The 18,389-nt window shown below is 53.0% G+C and overlaps 1 protein-coding gene across 1 annotated transcript in view; it reads left to right on the forward strand.

The window, feature by feature from the left end:
* Positions 1-1,737: 1,737 nt before the first annotated feature.
* Positions 1,738-18,389, forward strand: part of GPR156 (G protein-coupled receptor 156) — a 432,766-nt gene continuing 416,114 nt past the window's right edge. The window contains exon 1 of the mRNA XM_069635847.1: positions 1,738-2,177. The gene's annotated coding sequence lies outside the window, so the exon portion shown is untranslated. The remainder of the gene's footprint in view (positions 2,178-18,389) is intronic.

Here is an 18,389-nt window from a genome sequence, read left to right on the forward strand (position 1 = left end):
TAGAGTGCACCTCCACACACTCCATACCTACCCACCCGTAGAGCCAATGGTTGCAGACCCCTACACAGCTCCACAGCTACGAAAGAAACATGCGCAAACCTTTGCTTGAAGGTGACAGTTCTGGTGGCTTGGCCAGCAAGGGACTGGGGCCAGCCATGACTCGTGGGATGCCCTTCTGACCGAGAGACAGACTTTTGCTGGCTTAGGGTTCTTTGGCTGCTATATATCATAAATAGCTCCAAGACGTGAGAACTGCGCCAGCCCAGCAGCGCCCCCTATATGCAAACTGAGTTATTGGCCTTTGCAATCATGGCTCACCCTGCTGCCCGATGTGCTTCCTGGGCCCGTCTCTCCTTCTAAGAGCTATTGTGGGGCTGCTACTCTTTTTTTTTTTCATGCCATCTTTCTATGCAAAGATTTTTCGCCTTAGCCATTCAGTGCAATATAACCCCCAAAACCCACCCCCCCACAGACGCCCGCCCCACGCTCAGGCACACACACATGGAATCAGGGGTGCATTGTTCCCAAAGGAGCCCGGTAATGGGGGCGCCAGTGCGTTTCAACCTTTTCAGTTGAAATGGCCTTCAAGCCTCAGGGAGTCAGCTGAACTGCTGCCCCCAAGCTGGGAGTCATAACAGAAAGCAACATACTTCTTTCATTTGGTAGACAAATGCCGTTTTGCTGAGTGCTTTCCCGCACGCCCTCAGGCCATCACCTCCCTTCGGCCTTGCAGTATACAGCAGCGTTCTAATCATCTTCTTGTCTTTTTACTCTGCGACAAAGAGATCTTAATAGCTTTTTCAGTGGGCATTTACTGCTTCACCCTCCTCTCCTCCCCTCCCCACTGGCCGCCTTTCTAGCCAGTAAGATACCTCAGTGGGTTTGTGCGCTCGCTTCTGCGATCTGAGCGAGATCTGCAGGTCGCACGCTCGAATCCTGGCAAGGCCAACTCAGCCTTTCGTCATTCTGAGGTCGATTAATGAGTACCAACTTTGGTTGGGTGATATTGTATGTAAACGTGTTCTCTGTATAGCGCTTTGGCTAAAGCACTATATAAATAACACAGCATTACCAGTTCTTTGCTCTTTGCAGAGGCCAATAATCGTGCCATATTATAAACTGCAGCTACCCCATACATTGTGTTCTCACTGTATTTTAATGTCTGCCCCCCCCCCTCGTGCCTCAGATTAATTGTCGATGCTGTGGCAAGGGGGCACCCAAACACCGTTTTGAAAGCCTGACACATCTGTAGCCAGCCCTGCCCGGTCCCCACTGAGCCACAGCCTAGTACAAAGGTGTCTGGTAGAGTCCAGTGCTTCAGGCTGTGTTCTCAGCAGGGACCCCACACACTGAGCTGCCCCTCACCCCTTCACCCAGTTAACCCACCCCATAGAACATGGCATTAGGCTTCCTTGCTGCCCACTCTGTTTCCTATGGCACCCCTCTGCTTTCCACCTTAGCGCCTTCTGTGCCTCGGTGCATTCAGAAGTCTAAAGAAGGGTGAAGGCGCTGTATTACTAACCATAAACCTAGCAACGAGTCACAACATTAGCGCCCCCCCCCCCCGCTTGAAGCCCTCTCTGCCCGGGACTCCATGTGTCCATATTGTGGTAGTGTCGCATATGCCTCTACAATCTGCATCCTTTAAGCCTCCCCTCCACCCCCTCCGTCCACCCTCCTCTTGTGACATGGCTCTGTAGCTCATTGTGACACTTCTCCCTTGTGTCACCTATCGCTGTCTTTCTTTTGGTGCGCCGCCCCCTCTCTCTCGCGCGGGCCAGAAGCAGCTGCTGGCTCGCACACCCCAGAGTGCCTGTGAAGGGCGTGACTATATAGCGCTTTGAAGACATAGCGCATGGCAAGTTATTTCATTTCACCAGTGCTCTCTTATCCCGCCCCCGCCCTGGAATAAGCCGGTGACAGCCCTCACGATGTTCTGCGGGAAGCACCATTGAGGATGAGGGGGAGGGGCTGAGGAGGGACACGGGGTGTGGAGGCGGTCCTGGATGCAGCGAGAGGTGCCCAGAGCTGGGGGGGGTGCGCTGGAAGCCACTGCTCCTCGAGCACAACTTTCCAATGGGGATTACATCGAGGGAAGACCCCCAGGAGCAGACACCCCGAAACCAGGAGCGCATGATGCGGGCAAGGCAAGGAATGACCACAGCTCCCCGATACAGGTAAGACCCCTAATTTATAGTTCATTCGAAAATAAGGCGCCTCCTTATGTGATGCTTAATTGTCGTCCACTTATTAGGCGCCTTCCTTTTTAGGAGATAACATAATATGCCCAAGATCACACAAGGGGGCATCAGAACTCGCAGGTGTGTGTTTTGAACACCTCGATGTGTGGTCGAGCTGTAACGAAGCTCGCTGTTTTATGGCACCCCGAATTGGAAGCCCTCGCTGCACAAGGGTGCACTTATGCGAAATGGGGTAACTGGAGCCTCATCGGTTTGATCTTGCGCACACAGGGAGTCAAGTGGGGGGCCGGGGGTCGACTCAAGTTCCCTGGCTCATGGTCTGCATATCGCAGGCCCACGTCTATAAAAGGGGGCAACCCGGGCTTGCACTTCATGTATTTCGTGCACATCGGCTGTACTGTGCATATAACTTCCTGAAAGTTAGCTCAGTGAGTTTGTGCACTTGTAGTTGAGATCTGAATGCAAATTGCAAACGAAGTCCTTTAGACTTCGCAGGATAGACTCGACAAGAAGCTCTGTCAGGCACCTACCAAGATTAATACACGGTTGTTTTATATAGCGCCTCGTGCCGGCGAACACTTTACTATGTGTTATTAATGTGAATCCATTCACAGATCAGGGTGGATAAACGTGTGAATGGATCCTGTCGGAATTCCAATCTGTGACTTCAGGTGCTGCGCGGATCTAGAAAAACGAGGGCTTCACTCGCTGAGCTACCTTCTTGGCGGCTGTCATACAGAGCGCCACGAAGACGCTAGACTTGTGGGCACTCGGGAGTAGGGCAATTAAGTACATTCAGGGCCTGCCCCGAGGGGCGGAGGAAAGCGGGCACAGCAGGTACAGGTGTCCTGGGAAGGTTGGCAACGGTCCAAACTGTTAGTTTATTCCCTTGGGAGCAGATCGCCCCAGAGGTGTTGCTGGGGGGCGCTATAGTCCCGGGTCTTTTGGTTGCCACCTGGGGATGGAAGCTCAGGGGCTCCAAGCAAAAGGCTATAGCTAGCCCCGAGTCCGCCAGTCCCGACATTAGCGTAGCCCCGATCTTTTCCAGACCTAGCAAAACCCCTGGTTCTCCCACAGTGAAGAAGGGGCCACTGGGCTGCAGTACCGCCCACTACACCAGATGGCAGCACACAGGAGTGCCCCCCGCCCCCGCACCTAAATAACAGATATCCTATTAACCAGCAACATGCCCCTCCCTCGCGTGACTCGCGGGTCACACACAGACCTCTGCAACAAGAGCAATGTCCGAGGTGAAGGCGCAACCAATTAGTGGGTCCACGTTTCTCTGTTCATAGTGGGACGATTTGTATTTCTTTATTTTATTTATTCATTTATTTGTGTGTGTATATAAAGGAGGAACAATGCATTTTAGATCACAAAAGCAGGTACAACAGATGAGAAATCAGATTTGGCGGGAAGCGCTGAGCTTCTTACAGTGGGGACAATACATAAGTGGACATACATAGATTAAGAACAACCAACATTGGACATTTTTAAGTGCAGGTGGGCGGTACAGCCAGCTGTGCTGGGGTCGTGACCATCTTGGGGGAAGTGCTAGAGGAAGTGAGGGACAGAGGCGAGGGGAAATCTAAGCTAGCAGGCAGATGAGAGGTAGGTTAAGAGGGTAACTCGGAGGCGAGGTTTTAGTTTGATTTTCAACAAATTCATGTGGACTGTTTCTCGGATGTCTGGGGGAACAGAATTCCATGCAAGTGGAGCAAGAGGAGAGAACGACCGGAAGCACAGGGAGGGCGAGGAGCCACAAGGGTAGTCCAGGAGGCAGAGCAGAGACGACGAGAAGGCTTGTAGAGTTCGATAAAGGAGAATAGATACAGTGGTGCCTTACCGTGCATAGATTTGGGAACCAGGAGAAGAAAATTAAATCTGGCCCTGTTTTGCATTGTCAGCCATGCAGCCTGGTGACGGTACGAGGAAGTAGGTGTTGTAAGGAAGGCATGGTATCAAACAGTGATGACAGACACAAGTGATCACAGTTCAAGGGTGTTTATTGAACTTTAATGGGTTGGTAAAATGCTTATCTAAACCTAAATCTAAGGATAGGAACAAGCTATGACCATCAAATACTAATAAGGCAGTCCTAGTCGAGTCTCTGTCAAAATAGACGGGCCTATACTAATAAACCTATTGCCAATCCTTACTTCTAAATGCAAAGGGTGTGGGACAATATTGTGTATGCAAAAAGAAAAGTGTTCAAGAAAAAATATGTCAGGATAGTTGAACAGTTGGCTTCCCTGTCCCACGTTTTCAGCACATGCACATTCTAACTTCCAGTGTTCCCCATGGGTCTCCCTCCTTCAGGCTCGGACCCCTTTTATCACAATATTCGTATTTGGTCTCCCTCGATTAGGTCCAGACCATGAATCTCCCTCGTTCAGGCACGAACGTCTTTAGCACAATGTTCACATTTGGTCTCCCTCATTTGGGCTCATACCATGGATCTCCCTCATTTGGGCTCGGACCTATAGTGCAATGTTCACCCTCGTTCGGTCTCTGACCATGCAATCCCACTTTCTACGTTTTCCACTTGATATAAAAAAAATCAAATACTTTCGAATGTGCAATGGATTTTGCTTACACCGTTGCAGGACCCCTTCGATTCACTTCACACAATGTTCTGCCAATATTCTACTTTAGTTTCTGCCACTTCTTGGCTGGATACCTTACAGAGACCTTTGATTGAGCACCTTCGTGGTGCCGGAACACTGTCACTGGTATTGTATCTTTCTCTTTTAATGTTCAAATATTCATAAGCAATTAAGCTTTCCTCGCGTCTTTCATCACACGTGTTACAATCTTCGTTCTTGCGCTTTTTATACAATGTTGCCGCTTGCAACCTTCACTTCAACACAGACCGGATTTGCATCGCTCTCTCCAACTTACCGCCTGTGTTGATCTCTCCGGCACTGCTTTGATTTTGGAGCCAAGGACAGTAGCACAGCGGCTGCTGTTCCCTTCTTACTCAGTTAGCCGTGCAGGAGGGCCCCGGGTATTTCCGACACACAATACAGGATTCTTCAGTCTGGTTTCTTTGCCTTTCGCTTTCTAATCTGAAGGGTTCTGGAAAGAAATGGTTTCTCGCTGAAAAGGTCAGGGGTATCTCCCTCCTTGCATACCCTTCTTAGTTTGCCGTTTTCCTTCCTTCGTTCAGCTGCCGTCAGTAAAGTACTGTTCCTTCGTGTGCTTTGCCTCACTCAGATTGTGCTCTTGTGCTGCATCTTTTATCCGTGTGGGGAAGTTTAATGGAAGTTAGGTGTGACTGATTACCAGTAATTGCCTGACCTTGCCTGACCACAGTAGTGGGACATGTCAGGTATAATGCTTGGGTGTGAGTGTGTTTTCTCCCAGAGCCGACTGTCCGTATCAGTGTTCATGAAGGGAAAGGGGGCGGGGGGCAGAGTTTCTAAATATCCTATCGGGTAGGATGGGGTAAAGGTATTACAGGGAGGGGGATACTGCGTCTCGCCATCAGGTGTCCCACTCCCACTCCCCGAAGACCCCTCACCCAGGTGATCCTCCCGCGCTGGTCCACTCCCAGAAACTGGATCCAAAAGCAATGGCCGTGTCCTTGCCACCTGGATGACAGATCCCCGGAGACTAGCGGGTGAGACGCCTTCTGGTTTGTCACAGTGAAAAGTGAGGGAGTTCAAAGAGAGTCCTCATAGTGAAGTTAATGATCTTGTCCAGAGGACAGAAAGCACAGTTGGGGAGATCAAAGAGGATGTTGGCCCGGTAGTCCAGTTTAGAGAAGGCAAGAGTGGTAAGAGATGCTTGGCAGTCTTGAAGGGAGGAGGTGCCTGATTTTCCTAATATTTAGGAGGTTGAGGCGAGCTGCTGTTCCAGTTTTGGAGATGAAAGTAGAGAAGGCGTGAGAAGGGTCATAGATGACTCAGAGGTTTCTAGCTGAAAAAGAGTAAGGGAGAATGTTAGGTGGCAACTGGATAGGAAGAGATGAGAGAGAGCAGGGAAGAAGAGCACCTCTGTTTTAGTAGAGTTTAACATCACAGAGTGCAAAGTCATCCAATTCTTAATGGCAGAGAAACAGTTGGAAATATTGATGGAGAGATCAGAGGAGAGTTCAGGAAAACAGAAGACGATTTGGGTGTCGTCCGCAAATAGTTGGTACGAGTACCCAAAGGAGAAGATTAGTACCCCAAGAGGAGAGGTTTAGAGTGTAAAGAGGAGTGGACTCAAGACATAGCCTTGTGAAACACCAACAGTTAGAGGAGTCATTCGAGAGGTGTCGAGAGGTGTTGTTGCTCCAGGAGACAAAGAATTGTTGGTGCAGCAGACAGGTCAAGGAGAATTAGGATATAGGATAGGTTGGAGTGCATAGCAGAGGCGATGAACTTGGGAGACATTCATGAGAGCAGTTTCAGTGGAGTGACAGGAGTGAAAACCTGCATGTAGGGGATCGCGAAGGTTGTGGGTGTCTAAGAAATTGTTCAGCAAGGATCGAGGCCACTAAAGGGGCAATAGGCTTGACTAGCTGAGGAGCAAGAGGGTCTGATGGGCCGCAAGAAGGGGCTAGCCGCCATCAGTAGAAATAGCACGTCAGTATTAGTGTGACTAAAGTGTGAGGCAGAGGATGATGGCACAGTAGGCGGAGTGTAAAACGTAGGAGGAGGGAGTGTGAGGAAGGCCAGGAGAGAGTCTCTAATTTTGGCTATTGTTGCAGTGACGTATTCAGCTCGGTCATTAGCTGTGAGAGAGGAGTTGATAGTCATAGACTTAGGAGGAGTAAGTTTAGGGTGCCGTACAGACGGCGAGGATGTTTGGAGTGAGAGGCAATGAGGGTGAGGTAGAATTCCCTTTTTGCTCTATCAAGAGAGGACTTGAGACAGTTCAGGGCAGAGAGGTAGAGTTGCCAGTCCGTATGTGAGTGGGTACGCCACCATTTGCTCAGCAGCCGGCGCATGTCTGTGTGGAGAGAGCGTGGCCCATGGCTGTGCCGAGACTTAGGGGTGAAAGTAAGCAGTGGGACGTGAGAGGAGAACGAGTCATATAGTAGGGAATGGAAGCTGGACAAGGCAGTGTTGGTGGAAGAGGCATTGGGTGTGAAGGAGGAGAGTGAGAACTGTAGGTTGGAGAGAAAGGAGGGAATGGCAGAAAGGTTCCATTTCCTTTTAGTAATAGGTGGAGCAAGTGGCGAGGAAAGGTCTGAGGGTAGAAAGGAGATGGCAGTGGAAGCAATGGGGTGATCAGATCGGGATGGTGTGACAGTAGTTTTAGTGGCTGAGAGAGAGGTGGAGATGAATAACAGATGGAAAGGGTTACCCTCAGCGTGGGAAGGGAGGTTATGGATAGAGTGGTGACCGTGGTCACTAAGAAAAGACTGAAGTTCAGATTTCTGAGAAGTGACTGGAGATGGAAGGTTAAAGTCACCTACGAGAATGAGGGGATGTTTAGTGGGACCAGGAGGGCGATACATGGAGATGATGTGAACCGAGTGAGGCGGAGCAGTAGTAGGGATGGTGAATTCAAAAGAGGTAGCAGAGGACATGGCATTGGAGGTACTTCACTTTGATGAGTTACTTCACTGTCCAGCTGGTCGTTTTGACCAGTGTTACTAAAAAAATACTCTTAAAAATACCCAAATTTCAACACATTTTACAAAGCAACTCCCTCTTGCGTACCACTTAGTTTGTCACAAAAAATAGCAGATTTTTTGTTTTGGGCTATTAGGTGTCGCGACACCGATAGGCCTAAACTATTAGAATAGAGAACAGATAGGGAGGAAGGACACACAGCTTGTAGGTGGTGTTTGGTTATTTGCTCACCCATTGACTTGCTATGTTATGCTAATCCCTAGGGCCATTCCCACCCATTCCTGCTTCTCCCCACCCAAGACTCCTCCACATGGGAACTCTTTCGCTCACTTTAAACAGGAGTAACCATCAGGCTTTGCACTTGAAGTGCCTGCCAGGGTTTTTTCAAAGCAGTCTCCTGGGAGGTAATGACTTAATTGGAGGTGTAAACACACTGCGGCTGTAATAAAAATGTCATAAGGTCTGCCGATTTATGAGCACTCTGCATGTCCTTCACTGAAGTCCTGTTAAAAACAAGCATTAGCAAAGCCAACCGTTTGGGTTTGTGTATTAGTGTTAGGCATATGCCAGGCACAGCTACGCCCAGGCACTTGCCCCATTTTGCACCTGCTACCATCGATGGCCAGTTAATACACTTTGTGGGGTGCAGGGGAAAATATCAACCCTGACACTGGGTTGTATCAAACTATGTGAGAACAGCAGTTAATACCACTATGGCAGTTCCTGGAAGGTGCCTTTCCTGTGCCTACACAAAAGCCCAAATTGTTGGTATTGCCAATGTGCGTTACATTAGTGTCTGACGCCAGGTGGTTGCTGTGCAGTAGTCTGGGTAGTATTTAATCTCTGTTTACACCACGCCTCCCCTCTTATAAGAGCCCAGCACCAGATATGCAAATATCTCTGGCTTCTCATCACAAACCTTTGGTGCATTGGGTCGTGTAGCTCAGTGGGTTGAACGGGTGTGGGTGTGTTTGTGTCTACATAGCTTCAAACACTTAACATGAAGTTGTGTATTGTGTTAATGGCCAGACAGCTGAAGGCCACCAAGGGGATTTAGGAAGGAGGGGGCGTGCTATGCCTGGAGGGTGGACTATAGTACCCCTAGTTATTAGTCCCTGTTTGGGTCTGAAGTCTGGGGCTATGCAAACACTGTCGCCCTTACAGTAGTGGAAAGCAAGTTCCTCAAGAGCTGCCTCAAAGCGCTTCTACTGCAGCAGTATGGGTGGAATGCCACATAGGCCTCATTGGTGAGGAGACAGCAATGAAACCACTATTTTACTGGCTACGGGTATGGGGCAGCCCCCAAAATACGGGAATGCACTCCTCCATGTGAAGCCCTGGGCTCCGGACTCTCATTGGCTCATTGTATTGGGATAGTTCACCATTGCTGGGTCTCTGTGATCACTGCGCCGCCCATAATGCTGACTAAGAAAATGGCGACTTCCGTTATGGCGGCGCGCCTGCCCGCATCCCAACCCGCCTCCCTTACCCTCCCTACTTACCTTGCGGCAGTACCCTTCTGTGTGTGCCGCCTACTCCCCTCTGACCCTGCAACGTCAGTTCTCTTCCACTAACGTGGCTCGGAACTGCAGCTGCAGGGTCCTTCTCTTAAAAACGATATCGTCTCCCACAATACCCGACTCACATTACACTGAACAAGGGGAGCAGGGTACCTCCCCCCCTCCCCCCGCAGGCCCCCGCTGCCCTTACTTGGTGTAGTGAGAGTCCGAATTCGTGTTCAGTGCAAAGGCGCAGTAATAGTTATGTCACGTTAATATGGTTGACATTTCGGTGTGACACCTCTGATGCTAAGTCAAATGTCAAGACTGCCTACTTAAGCTACAGGAGAAATAGAACTAGTGCGATGCACTCGCCAGTGGCCAGAGGGCCGGAATATCTAAAAATCTGGGGGCACGAGGATTACCTCGATGTGATAGCACCCCCTATGGCAGTGCACTGTATATCAGGTTTCATTAGGGCTCACGCCCTTTAAGGCCCCTCACGGCTAACGTGCACAAAGTTGTCTGATCTGGGGCGCTGTGACAGAGTCCCCCCACTTCTTGCTTATATATGATACCTAAAACCGCTGTCTATGCAACTCCGAATCTCAACAGCTAGGGAAGCTGTGCAACTTTGTGACTCGGCAGAAAACCTTAATTAAGCATTCTTCGTTTCAATGTACATTCGTCGGGCATGGTACAAGGGCAGTACATTGTTGATTGACCTGTTGAAGCCCGCCTTGTTCTGTAAAGCGTGCACTTGCCCTGTTGGCATTGCACTGTGATTACTGACCTTTGCTCACTAACCCCAGATTGACTATAGGGCGAATTGTTGGCACCTTGTATTTTAAGGATTTTTATTTTTGTACTTCTTGGTGTTTTGTGTGTACTGTGATGTTTGTATTTTTATACCCGATGGCTCACGCCGAAAAAGGTGTAATTGGTTATTTATAACGCGCTTAATACCCAGAGGTTTCTAAGCGCCGACCTGGGCATCGAACCTGTGTTGCTCCGCGGCATCTTGCCTTCAAGGCAAGCGCGTTCCAAGGCCAGGGACGTCATTTACGTGTTTCTTTTATTGTTTTAATGCAAGGGCCTGGGCTGTGGCCAGCACCATGTGGCTCTTTGCTTCTGGAGTGGCTGGCTTTCATGTTCAGGCTTATTAAAAACAAGAGAAAAGAAGAACAGGGGCCCCCACAAGTCTAACCCTTTCAGCAGTGACCCTAAATAAGAAACAATAGGGAATACCAAATCATCTATCTTTCTACAATCCTATACAGTAAGTGCTAGATTCATTACAGGTTTATTTCAGGCACACTTCAGGGGGTGAGTCACTGACTGAGTCTGTTCTTAAACACCTCAACTCGGCCTTTCATCCTTCTGAGGTCGATAAATGAGTACCAACACAGGTTGGGTGATATTGTAATGTATATTTGTTCTATATAAAGCGCTTAAGCAACACATCATTATCATTTGGTCATGGAAGTCTGCTTGCATTCACAGTAATTTGGTAATATGGGCCTATACACACGGATCTTAACGATACATATGGTGATCCATTCCTGTATGAAATGTACATCACATTATAGTGATATCGTAACCATATTTTTCGTAATGTACTCAGGAACAATGCTATGTGATGCCACTTCCTGTTTTGTTAAGGGGTGAAAGGTCATGTTCCATGGCTGCCTGTTATATCACTTCGGGGTGGGGTCAAATGACACCACTTCCTGTGATGTCATCATAGGTCAAGGGTCATGTGATCTCACTTCCGCCACCCCTGGCATTTTGGCGAAATTACGTCCCTGTCCAAGGCGAGTACATTGCCCCTGAGCTATCCTCCCAGGGACATCCACAATGAGTCTATTTCTTTTCCGTCTCTTGCTGATCCAGGAATCTGGGTTATATTCTTGCTTCGTCTGTTTCTTACCTTGATCAGATTCTGTCAGTGGTTCCTCGTCAATTTCAATTTTTAAATATTCGTCAAGGCGGCCTTTATTGGATTTTTCCTTTGATAAATGAATACACCAAACTTGAATTCTTTCTCAATTGTGTGGTTTTCCCCTTTGCGAAGCTCTTCCTAAACCTGCGTCCCTTAAGTTCCTCCCCAGTCTCTATGGCACGCTGCTGCGCGCAGTCCCAGTCTCTATGGCACGCTGCTGCGCGCAGTCCCAGTCTCTATGGCACGCTACTGCACGCAGTCCCTTCCTCCCCAGTCTCTATGGCACACTGCTGTGCGCAGTCCCTTCCTCCCCAGTCTCTATGGTACGCTGCTGCGCGCAGTCCCAGTCTCTATGGCATGATTCTGTGCGCAGTCCCAGTCTCTATGGCACGCTACTGCACGCAGTCCCTTCCTCCCCAGTCTCTATGGCACACTGCTGTGCGCAGTCCCTTCCTCCCCAGTCTCTATGGCACGCTGCTGCGCGCAGTCCCAGTCTCTATGGCACGCTGCTGCGCGCAGTCCCAGTCTCTTGGGCACGCTACTGCACGCAGTCCCTTCCTCCCCAGTTTCTATGGCACACTGCTGTGCGCAGTCCCTTCCTCCCCAGTCTCTATGGTACGCTGCTGCGCGCAGTCCCAGTCTCTATGGCATGATTCTGTGCGCAGTCCCAGTCTCTATGGCACGCTACTGCACGCAGTCCCTTCCTCCCCAGTCTCTATGGCACACTGCTGTGCGCAGTCCCTTCCTCCCCAGTCTCTATGGTACGCTGCTGTGCACAGTCCCAGTCTCTATGGCACGCTGCTGCGCGCAGTCCCAGTCTCTATGGCACGCTACTGCACGCAGTCCCTTCCTCCCCAGTCTCTATGGCACACTGCTGTGCGCAGTCCCTTCCTCCCCAGTCTCTATGGTACGCTGCTGCGCGCAGTCCCAGTCTCTATGGCATGATTCTGTGCGCAGTCCCAGTCTCTATGGCACGCTACTGCACGCAGTCCCTTCCTCCCCAGTCTCTATGGCACACTGCTGTGCGCAGTCCCTTCCTCCCCAGTCTCTATGGTACGCTGCTGTGCACAGTCCCAGTCTCTATGGCACGCTGCTGCGCGCAGTCCCAGTCTCTATGGCATGCTACTGCACGCAGTCCCTTCCTCCCCTGTCTCTATGGCACACTGCTGTGCGCAGTCCCTTCCTCCCCAGTCTCTATGGTACGCTGCTGTGCGCAGTCCCAGTCTCTATGGCACGCTGCTGTGCGCAGTCCCAGTCTCTATGGCACGCTACTGCACGCAGTCCCTTCCTCCCCAGTCTCTATGGCACACTGCTGTGCGCAGTCCCTTCCTCCCCAGTCTCTATGGTACGCTGTTGTGCGCAGTCCCAGTCTCTATGGCACGCTGCTGCACCCAGTCCATTCCTCCCCAGTCTCTATGGCACACTTCTGCACGCAGTCCCTTCCTCCCCATTCTCTATGGCACGCTGCTGCATGCAGTCCCTTCCTCCCCAGTCTCTATGGCACACTGCTGTGCGCAGTCCCTTCCTCCCCAGTCTCTATGGTACGCTGCTGCGCGCAGTCCCAGTCTCTATGGCATGATTCTGTGCGCAGTCCCAGTCTCTATGGCACGCTACTGCACGCAGTCCCTTCCTCCCCAGTCTCTATGGCACACTGCTGTGCGCAGTCCCTTCCTCCCCAGTCTCTATGGTATGCTGCTGTGCGCAGTCCCAGTCTCTATGGCACGCTGCTGTGCGCAGTCCCAGTCTCTATGGCACGCTACTGCACGCAGTCCCTTCCTCCCCAGTCTCTATGGCACACTGCTGTGCGCAGTCCCTTCCTCCCCAGTCTCTATGGTACGCTGCTGTGCGCAGTCACAGTCTCTATGGCACGCTGCTGTGCGCAGTCCCAGTCTCTATGGCACGCTACTGCACGCAGTCCCTTCCTCCCCAGTCTCTATGGCACACTGCTGTGCGCAGTCCCTTCCTCCCCAGTCTCTATGGTACGCTGCTGTGCGCAGTCCCAGTCTCTATGGCACGCTGCTGCACCCAGTCCATTCCTCCCCAGTCTCTATGGCAGGCTGCTGCACCCATTCCCTTCCTCCCCAGTCTATATGGCACACTGCTGTGCGCAGTCCCTTCCTCCCCAGTCTCTATGGTACGCTGATGTGCGCAGTCCCAGTCTCTATGGCACGCTGCTGTGCGCAGTCCCAGTCTCTATGGCACGATACTGCACGCAGTCCCTTCCTCCCCAGTCTCTATGGCACACTGCTGTGCGCAGTCCCTTCCTCCCCAGTCTCTATGGTACGCTGCTGTGCGCAGTCCCAGTCTCTATGGCACGCTGCTGCACCCAGTCCATTCCTCCCCAGTCTCTATGGCACGCTGCTGCACCCAGTCACTTCCTCCCCAGTCTCTATGGCACACTTCTGCACGCAGTCCCTTCCTCCCCAGTCTCTATGGCACGCTGCTGCATGCAGTCCCTTCCTTCCCCAGTCTCTATGGCACACTTCTGCACGCAATCCCTTCCTCCCCAGTCTCTATGACACGCTGCTGCATGCAGTCCCTTCCTCCCCAGTCTCTATGGCATGCTGTTGCACCCTGTCCCTTCCTCCCCAGTCTCTATGGCACACTTCCGCACGCAGTCCCTTCCTCCCCAGTCTCTATGGCACACTTCTGCACGCAGTCCCTTCCTCCCCAGTCTCCATGGCACATTTCTGCACGCAGTCCCTTCCTCCCCAGTCCCTATGGCACACTGCTGCGCGCAGTCCCAGTCTCTATGGCACACTCCTGCACGCAGTCCCTTCCTCGCCAGTCTCTATGGCACACTTCAGCACGCAGTCCCTTCCTCCCCAGTCTCTATGGCACACTTCTGCACGCAGTCCCTTCCTCCCGAGTCTCTATGGCACGCTTCTGCGTGCAGTCCCAGTCTCTATGGCATGCTGCTGCACCCAGTCCTTTCCTCCCCAGTCTCTATGGCACGTTGCTGCGTGCAGTCCCAGTCTCTATGGCACGCTGCTGCATCCAGTCACTTCCTCCCCAGTCTCTGTGGCACACTTCTGCACGCAGTCCCTTCCTCCCCAGTCTCTATGGCACACTTCTGCACGCAGTCCCTTCCTCTCCAGACTCTATGGAACGCTGCTGCATGCAGTCCCTTCCTCCCCAGTCTCTATGGCACACTTCTGCACGCAGTCCCTTCCTCCCCAGTCTCTATGGCACGCTGCTGCACGCAGTCCCTTCCTCCCCAGTCTCTAGGGCACACTTTTGCACGCAGTCCCTTCCTCCCCAGTCTCTATGGTGCGCTGCTGCACCCAGTTCCATCCTCCCCAGTCTCTATGGCACACTTCTGCACGCAGTCCCTTCCTCCCCAGTCTCTATGGCACACTTCTGCATGCAGTCCCTTCCTCCCCAGTCTCCATGGCACGCTGCTGTGCACAGTCCCAGTCTCTATGGCACACTTCTGCACGGAGTCCCTTCCTCCCCAGTCTCTATGGCACACTTCTGCACGCAGTCCCTTCCTCCCAAGTCTCTATGGCACACTGCTGCGTGCAGTCCCAGTCTCTATGGCACGCTGCTGCACCCAGTCACCTCCTCCCCAGTCTCTATGGCACACTTCTGCATGCAGTCCCTTCCTCCCCAGTCTCTATGGCACACTTCTGAACGCAGTCCCTTCCTCCCCAGTCTCTATGGCACACTTCTGCACGCAGTCCCTTCCTCCCCAGTCTCTATGGCACGCTGCTGCACCCAGTCCCTTCCTCCCCAGTCTCCATGGCACACTGCTGTGAGCAGAACCTTCCTCCCCAGTCTCCATGGCACGCTGCTGTACCCAGTCCCTTCCTCCCCAGTCTCTATGGCACACTGCTGTGCGCAGTCCCTTCCTTCCCAGTCTCTATGGTACGCTGCTGTGCGCAGTCCCAGTCTCTATGGCACGCTGCTGTGCGCAGTCCCAGTCTCTATGGCACACGGCTGGACGCAGTCCATTCCTCCCCAGTCTCTACGGCACACTGATGCATGCAGTGCCTTTTTCCCCAGTCTCTATGGCATGCTGCTGCACGCAGTCCCAGTCTCTATGGCACGCTGCTGCGCGCAGTCCCTTCCTGACCAGTCTCTATAGCACACTGCTGTGAGCAGTAACTTGCTCCCCAGTCTCTATGGCACGTTGTTGCGCACAGTCACTTCCTCCCCAGTCTCTATGGAACACTGCTGCACCCAGTCCATTCCTCCCCAGTCTCTATGGCACGCTGCTGCACGCAGTCCCTTCCTCCCCAATCTCTATGGCACACTTCTGCACGCAGTCCCTTCCTCCCCAGTCTCTATGGCACGCTGCTGCATGCAGTCCCTTCCTTCCCCAGTCTCTATGGCACACTTCTGCACGCAGTCCCTTCCTCCCCAGTCTCTATGGCACGCTGCTGCACGCAGTCCCTTCCTCCCCAGTCTCCAGGGCACACTTCTGCATGCAGTCCCTTCCTCCCCAGTCTCTATGGCACACTTCTGCACGCAGTCCCTTCCTCCCCAGTCTCTATGGCACGCTGCTGCACCCTGTCCCTTCCTGCCCAGTCTCTATGGCACACTTCCGCACACAGTCCCTTCCTCCCCAGTCTCTATGGCACACTTCCGCACGCAGTCCCTTCCTCCCCAGTCTCTATGGCACACTTCTGCACACAGTCCCTTCCTCCCCAGTCTCCATGGCACACTTCTGCACGCAGTCCCTTCCTCCCCAGTCTCTATGGCACACTGCTGCGCGCAGTCCCAGTCTCTATGGCACACTCCTGCACGCAGTCCCTTCCTCGCCAGTCTCTATGGCACACTTCTGCACGCAGTCCCTTCCTCCCCAGTCTCTATGGCACACTTCTGTACGCAGTCCCTTCCTCCCGAGTCTCTATGGCACGCTGCTGCGTGCAGTCCCAGTCTCTATGGCATGCCTCTGCACCCAGTCCTTTCCTCCCCAGTCTCTAAGGCACGCTGCTGCGTGCAGTCCCAGTCTCTATGGCACGCTGCTGCATCCAGTCACTTCCTCCCCAGTCTCTATGGCACGCTGCTGCACGCAGTCCCTTCCTCCCCAGTCTCTATGGCACACTTCTGCACGCAGTCCCTTCCTCCCCAGTCTCCATGGCACACTTCTGCATGCAGTCCCTTCCTCCCCAGACTCTATGGAACGCTGCTACATGCAGTCTCTTCTTCCCCAGTCTCTATGGCACACTTCTGCACGCAGTCCCTTCCTCCCCAGTCTCTATGGTGTGCTGCTGCACCCAGTTCCATCCTCCCCAGTCTCTATGGCACACTTCTGCACGCAGTCCCTTCCTCCCCAGTCTCTATGGCACACTTCTGTACGCAGTCCCTTCCTCCCGAGTCTCTATGGCACGCTGCTGCGTGCAGTCCCAGTCTCTATGGCATGCCTCTGCACCCAGTCCTTTCCTCCCCAGTCTCTATGGCACGCTGCTGCGTGCAGTCCCAGTCTCTATGGCACGCTGCTGCATCCAGTCACTTCCTCCCCAGTCTCTATGGCATGCTGCTGCACGCAGTCCCTTCCTCCCCAGTCTCCATGGCACACTTCTGCATCCAGTCACTTCCTCCCCAGTCTCTATGGCAGGCTGCTGCACGCAGTCCCTTCCTCCCCAGTCTCTATGGCACGCTGCTGCACGCAGTCCCTTCCTCCCCAGTCTCTAGGGCACACTTCTGCACGCAGTCCCTTCCTCCCCAGTCTCTATGGTGCGCTGCTGCACCCAGTTCCATCCTCCCCAGTCTCTATGGCACACTTCTGCACGCAGTCCCTTCCTCCCCAGTCTCTATGGCACACTTCTGCACGCAGTCCCTGCCTCCCCAGTCTCCATGGCACGCTGCTGTGCACAGTCCCAGTCTCTATGGCACACTTCTGCACGGAGTCCCTTCCTCCCCAGTCTCTATGGCACACTTCTGCACGCAGTCCCTTCTTCCCCAGTCTCTATGGCACACTGCTGCGTGCAGTCCCAGTCTCTATGGCACGCTGCACCCAGTCACCTCCTCCCCAGTCTCTATGGCACACTTCTGCACGCAGTCCCTTCCTCCCCAGTCTCTATGGCACACTTCTGAACGCAGTCCCTTCCTCCCCAGTCTCTATGGCACACTTCTGCACGCAGTCCCTTCCTCCCCAGTCTCTATGGCACGCTGCTGCACCCAGTCCCTTCCTCCCCAGTCTCTATGGCACACTGCTGTGAGCAGTACCTTCCTCCCCAGTCTCCATTGCACGCTGCTGCACCCAGTCCCTTCCTCCCCAGTCTCTATGGCACACTTCTGCACGCAGTCCCTTCCTCCCCAGTCTCTATGGCACACTTCTGCACGCAGTCCGTTGCTCCCCAGTCTCAATGGCACACTTCTGCACGCAGTCCCTTCCTCCCCAGTCTCTATGGCACGCTGCTGCACCCAGTCACTTCCTCCCCAGTCTCTATGGCACACTTCTGCACGCAGTCCCTTCCTCCCCAGTCTCTATGGCACACTTCTGCACGCAGCCCCTTCCTCCCCAGTCTGTATGGCATGCTGCTGCGCGCAGTCCCAGTCTCTATGGCACACTTCTGCATGCAGTCCCTTCCTTCCCAGACTCTATGGCACACTTCTGCACGCAGTCCCTTCCTCCCTAGTCTATATGGCACGATGCTGCGTGCAGTCCCAGTCTCTATGGCATGCTGCTGCACACAGTCCCAGTCTCTATGGCACACTTCTGCACGCAGCCCCTTCCTCCCCAGTCTCTATGGCACGCTGCTGCACGCAGTCCCTTCCTCCCCAGTCTCTATGGCACGCTGCTGCACGCAGTCCCTTCCTCCCCAGTCTCTATGGCACACTTCTGCACAAAGTCCCTTCCTCCCCAGTCTCTATGGCACGCTGCTGCACCCAGTCCCTTCCTCCCCAGTCTCTATGGCACACTTCTGCACGCAGTCCCTTCCTCCCCAGTCTCTATGGCACACTTCTGCACGCAGTCCCTTTCTCCCCAGTCTCCATGGCACGCTGCTGTGCACAGTCCCAGTCTACACTTCTGCACGCAGTCCCTTCCTCCCCAGTCTCTATGGCACACTTCTGCACACAGACCCTTCCTCCCCATTCTCTATGGCGCGCAGCTGCACCCAGTCCCATCCTCCCCAGTCTCTATGGCACACTTCTGCACGCAGTCCCTTCCTCCCCAGTCTCTATAGCACACTTCTGCACGCAGTCCCTTCCTCCCCAGTCTCTATGGCAC

This window comes from Ambystoma mexicanum, chromosome 7p (assembly GCF_040938575.1).
Source record: "Ambystoma mexicanum isolate Mex_15411 chromosome 7p, UKY_AmexF1_1, whole genome shotgun sequence".
Taxonomy (NCBI): domain Eukaryota; kingdom Metazoa; phylum Chordata; class Amphibia; order Caudata; family Ambystomatidae; genus Ambystoma; species Ambystoma mexicanum.